Source organism: Oncorhynchus tshawytscha, linkage group LG29 (genome assembly GCF_018296145.1).
Source record: "Oncorhynchus tshawytscha isolate Ot180627B linkage group LG29, Otsh_v2.0, whole genome shotgun sequence".
NCBI lineage: Eukaryota > Metazoa > Chordata > Actinopteri > Salmoniformes > Salmonidae > Oncorhynchus > Oncorhynchus tshawytscha.
In genome coordinates this window covers 17,882,324-17,887,874 of record NC_056457.1, presented here as the reverse complement: position 1 = coordinate 17,887,874, position 5,551 = coordinate 17,882,324, and the positions used below count along the sequence as shown (strand labels likewise).

The window sequence follows — 5,551 nt, the reverse complement described above, 5'->3', positions numbered from 1 at the left end:
ATCACCTGCAGACCATGAAGACGGAGAACACAGCATCAGCATTATTGATGTCAATTAAAGATGTATATATTACAGAGATTAATTATCACAAAAATATTCTCATGTACATGTATTTTTTTAACCACAGAGGAAATTTGTGATCTGACTGAGCAACTTGGTGAGGGAGGAAATCGCATCCAAGAACTGGAAAAAGTCCATAACCAGCTGGAGCAGCAGAAGGCTGAGCAACACTCTGCTCTAGAGGAAGCTGAGGTGAGAACAGAAAACATTTACTTCTAGCAACAGACACTATTTACTGGTAGCAACTAACTGTATAATGAGATTTTATATGGGGCTATGTTCTCACAGGGCTCCCTAGAGCATGAGGAGGGAAAAATCCTGAGAGCTCAGCTGGAGTTCAGCCAGGTGAAAGCTGACATTGAACGGAAGCTGGTGGAGAAGGATGAGGAAATGGAGATGAATAAGAGGAACCAGCAGAGAGTTGTGGATAACCTGCAAAGCTCCCTGGAGTCAGAGACTCGCAGCAGGAATGAAGCTCTCAGGCTGAAAAAGATGGAGGGAGATCTCAATGAGATGGAGATCCAGCTCAGCCAGGCCAACAGAGGCCCAGAAGCAACTTAAGGGTCTCCATTCCCATCTGAAGGTATTACTTCCACACCACTGAATTAAAAACATTGCTTGTGCATTCAGAAAAAGCCAAACCACACTGTGAAACAATACAATAAATATAGTAAAATCTATTCTCTCTACAGGATTCTCAACTGCAGCTGGATGATGCTCTTTGTGTCAGTGATGACCTGAAGGAGAACATTGCCATTGTGGAGAGACGTAACAACCTGATTCAGGCTGAACTGGATGAGCTGAGAGCCCTGGTGGAGCAGACTGAGAGAGGCCGCAAACTGGTTGAGCAGGAACTGCTGGATGTTAGTGAGAGAGTTCAACTGTTGCACTCACAGGTAAGACAGTAATAGAGAGGAGCAATAGTAATGGCATCTTTTTTGCAGGCACTAACTCAGTCATGTCTCGTTGGCCAAGGCCCATGGGAAAAATTAAGCTTTTTTTGGATAAACAGGAAAAATAAGGTCTGTAGTAAACACAGGCTTAGGAGATTTTGTACTTTTTTGTTCTATGAGATAATCTTCATCACATAACGTAACTTTTTGTGAATTTTTAAGCATTTACGTAATCAAAACAAGTACATAAAGCACAAAAAGGCTTCATAATTCATAAAGGGCATGTTAACTGACTGATATTATCTCATAGAACAAAATGTATAGGATCTCCTAAGCCTGTTTAAACCTCAGACCTTATTTTCAGGGTTTATCCCAAAACCCCAATATCTCCCCATTCATGTTTTATTTAACCTTTATTTAACTAGGTAAGGCAGTTAAGAACAAATTATTTTTTACAGTGTAGAAATGCTGAGGAAAAGGCCAAGAAGGCCATTACTGATGCTGCCATGATGGCAGAAGAGCTGAAGAAGGAGCAGGACACCAGTGCTCACCTGGAGCGCATGAAAAAGAACATGGAGCAGACCATCAAGGACCTGCAGCACCGCCTGGATGAAGCTGAACAAATCGCCATGAAGGGGGGCAAGAAGCAGATCCAGAAGCTGGAGGGCAGAGTAAGTGTCTAAGCTACATTCTCTTCTACTATTTTTTATTTGGACTATTCTCTACTATTTTCTACATTGAAATAACACATATGGAATCGTGTAGTAACCAAAAAAGTGTTAAACATATAAAAATATATTTGAGATTTGAGATTCTTCAAGTAGCCACCCTTTGCCTCGATGACAGCTTTGCACACTCTTGGCATTCACTCAACCAGCTTCATGAGGTAGTCACCTGCAATGCATTTAAATGAACAGGTGTGCCTTGTTAAAAGTTCATTTGTGGATGTTCTTCACTTCTTAATGCATTTGATCCAATCAATTGTGTTGTGACAAGGTAAGGGTGGTATACAGCAGTTAGCCATATTTGGTAAAACACCAAGTCCATATTATGGCAAGAACAGTTCAAATAGGCAAAGAGAAATGACAGTCCATCATTACCTTAAGACATGAATGTCAGTCAATGCAGAACATTTCAAGAACTTTGAAAGTTTCTTCAAGTGACGTCACAAAAACCAACAAGCGCTATGATGAAACTGGCTCTCATAAGGACCGCCACAGGAAAGAAAGACCCAGAGTTACCTCTGCTGCGTAGGATAAGTTCATTAGAGTTACCAGCCTCAGATTGCAGCCCAAATAAATGCTACAAAGAGTTCAAGTAACAGACACATCTCAACCTCAACTGTTCAGAGGAGATGGCATGAATCAGTCCTTCATGGTTGAATTGCTGCAAAGAAACCACTTCTAAAGGACACCAATAAGAAGAAGAGACTTGCTTGGGCCAAGAAACACGAGCAATGGACATTAGACCGGTGGAAATCTGTAATTTTGTCTGATGAGTCCAAATCTGAGATTTATGGTTCCAACCACCGTGTCTTTGTGAGATGCAGAGTAGGTGAACGGATTATCTCTGCATGTATGATTCCCACCGTGAAGCGTGGAGGAGGAGGTGTGATGGTGTTTTGCTGGTGACACTGTCAGTGATTCATTTCAAAATCAAGGCACACGTAACCAGCATGGCTACCACACCATTCTGCAGTGATACGCCATCCCATCTGGTTTGCGCTTAGTGGGACTATCATTTGTTTTTCAACAGGACAATGACCCAACACACACCTCCAGGCTGTGTAAGGGTTATTTGACCAAGAAGGAGAGTGATGGAGTGCTGCATCGGAAGACCTGGCCTCCACAATCACCTGACCTCAACCCAATTGAGATGGTTTGGGATGAGTTGGACCGCAGAGTGAAGGAAAAGCAGCCAACAAGTGCTCAGCATATGTGTGAACTTCTTCAAGACTGTTGGAAAAGGTTTCCTCATGAAGCTGGTTGAAAGAATGCCAAGAGTGTGCAAAGCTGTCATCAAGGGTGGCTACTTAAAATAATCTAAAATATATTTCGGTTTGTTTAACCCTTTTTTGGTTACTACATGTGTTATTTCATAGTTTTGATGTCTTCACTATTATTCTAGAAGTTAGAAAATAGTAAAAATAAAGAAATACCGTTGAATGAGTATGTGTGTCCAAATTTCTGACTGGTACTGTAATCATATTTCTAGCTTCAATATTGAAAAGAGTAGTAACAACATACTTGGAAATAATGTTTAACATTGATCATATCTTTCTTAGTAAGGGAGCTAGAGAGTGAAGTGGAAATGGAGTAAAGGAGGGGCAGTGATTCTGTGAAAGGAGTCCGTAAATATGAGAGACGCATCAAGGAGCTCCCACCAGGTACATTATATACTTTAATTTGACAGGGCACAATTAATGCTCAGAATCAATTGTAACATACATATAATGTTTCCCTATTTTTCTCTTTATTTTTTGTGTGCAGACTGAGGAAGACCATAAGAAACTGAGCCGCCTGCAGGACCTGGTGGACAAACTGCAGCTGAAGGTCAAATCCTACAAGAGGACTGCAGAGGAGGCTGTAAGTAACCTTCTATCATCCAACTGATGCATCTGTAACTCTCAAATTATTTTGTTTAATAGAAACCTAGATCATGTTTAACATTTCTCACAGGAGGAACAAGCCAATGCCAATTTGGGAAAGTTCCGTAAGATTCAGCATGAACTGGATGAGGCAGAAGAGAGGGCTGATATTGCTGAGTCTCAGGTCAACAAGATGAGAGCCAGGAGTCTTGATTCTGCCTCCAAGGTCAGTAAAGTAACTCTTTCAAGAGTCCTAAAGGGCCATTTGCAGACTTACCAAGAACCACTACTCCACTACCACATATCTACAACACAAAATCCATGTGTACATGTGTGTATAGTGTGTATGTTATCATGTGTGTGTGTGTGTGTGTGTATGCATGTGTCTTTGCCTATATTTGTGTTGCTTCACAGTCCCCGCTGTTCCATAAGGTGTATTTGTATCTGTTTATTAAAATCTGATTCTACCGCTTTCATCAGTTACCTAATGTGGAATAGAGTTCCATGTAGTCATGGCTCTATGTAGTACTGTGCGCCTACCATAGTCTGTTCTGGACTTGGGGACTGTGAAGAGACTTCCGGTGGCATGTCTTGTGAGGTATGCATAGGTGTTTGAGCTGTGTTCTAGTCGTTTAAACAGACAGCTCGCTGCTTTCAACAAGTCAATACCTCTCACAAATACAAGTAGTTATGAAATCAATCTCTCCTCCAATTTGAGCCATGATCAATTGACATGCATATTATTGTTTGCCTGAAAGTGATAGGTTTTAAACAAATGCATGTATGTCATGCCATGATTATATTGTTGTGTTTTTAATTTCTTTCATAATTTCTTAAAACAATAAAAACAAATGTACCAATATTTCAGAAAATCTATATATAGTGTTTTGGAAATACTCTTAAATTATAGACCATGTAAAACCTTGATGAAAGTTACCTGTACAGAGAAAGTCTCAAGATGATCCCATGTAAGTTGCATGTTTTCCTTAAAAAAGGTTATGATGTTACATTTCCTGTCCCAGTCACCCCCCTATCATTACAAGATTGTAGAACATGGAAGCAGAACTCACTTAAATTTGGTCTGTATTGCTTCCCTAACATCTCATCTTCATAATGAACACTGGGGGGACAGCTGTCTGTGAGCTCTTTCTGTGAGCTCTTTCTAAAAGCCATGAAATACTATTGACTGGATAACCTTTTTTTTAGACTTGGCATCCTACCCTGTAATGGTCAGAATTCATACAATTTCATACTGACACATTTCAAATACATCCTTAACTCCAACATATATGCCTTAAGGATAATTATGAGAACAGTTTCATTCAGAAATGACTAACTTTATTTGTTGATGCTGACCTCCCCTCGTACTTGCCCATATTTGCTTATTTACAATGAATAACAATGCATGTTTATTCAGTTGCTGCCATCAATTGTGTTCTAAAACTGACAAGATCCAGTGAAATTTTGATTAACTGCTAATGGTCAGAATGACGTCATGGATTTACGACCCATGAAAAAGTGGGAAAAATGTTTGTATTTAAAATATAGACAAATGATATCAAAAATACCTCAGGTGAGGACTAACAGTTGATAATGTTTTTTTGAGAGAATTCCCCTTTAATTGTAGCTAAACCTAGAATTGTTTTAGATTACTTCTTGAATGTATGTCGCTAACAGCTTTAACAGTTGTAACTCATTTCTGTAATACATACTGTAGTTGAAGAGCAAAATGTATTTATTGTTCATTGAATTCTTTAATTGGACCGTATTGCTCTTGGTGTTGGCTATTACATAAGAGAATCAGATACATGTTTAGTATCTGTATGGGGACAGCATCAAGTTCATAGTGTATTCCATACCACCAATACACATACCCGTTGAAGTTTCCCATCATATATTTTAAGGACACAGTATAATGCAGTATAAAATGTTTTTCATTACACAGTAGTATTACAATTGTTTCATAATCCATCCGTCTTCTCTGTCACAGAAAGGAAAGGATGAGGAGTGA

At 39.5% G+C, this 5,551-nt stretch overlaps 1 pseudogene; it reads left to right on the top strand.

Moving 5' to 3' along the window:
• Positions 1 to 402: 402 nt before the first annotated feature.
• Positions 403 to 5,551, top strand: LOC121841321 (annotated as a pseudogene).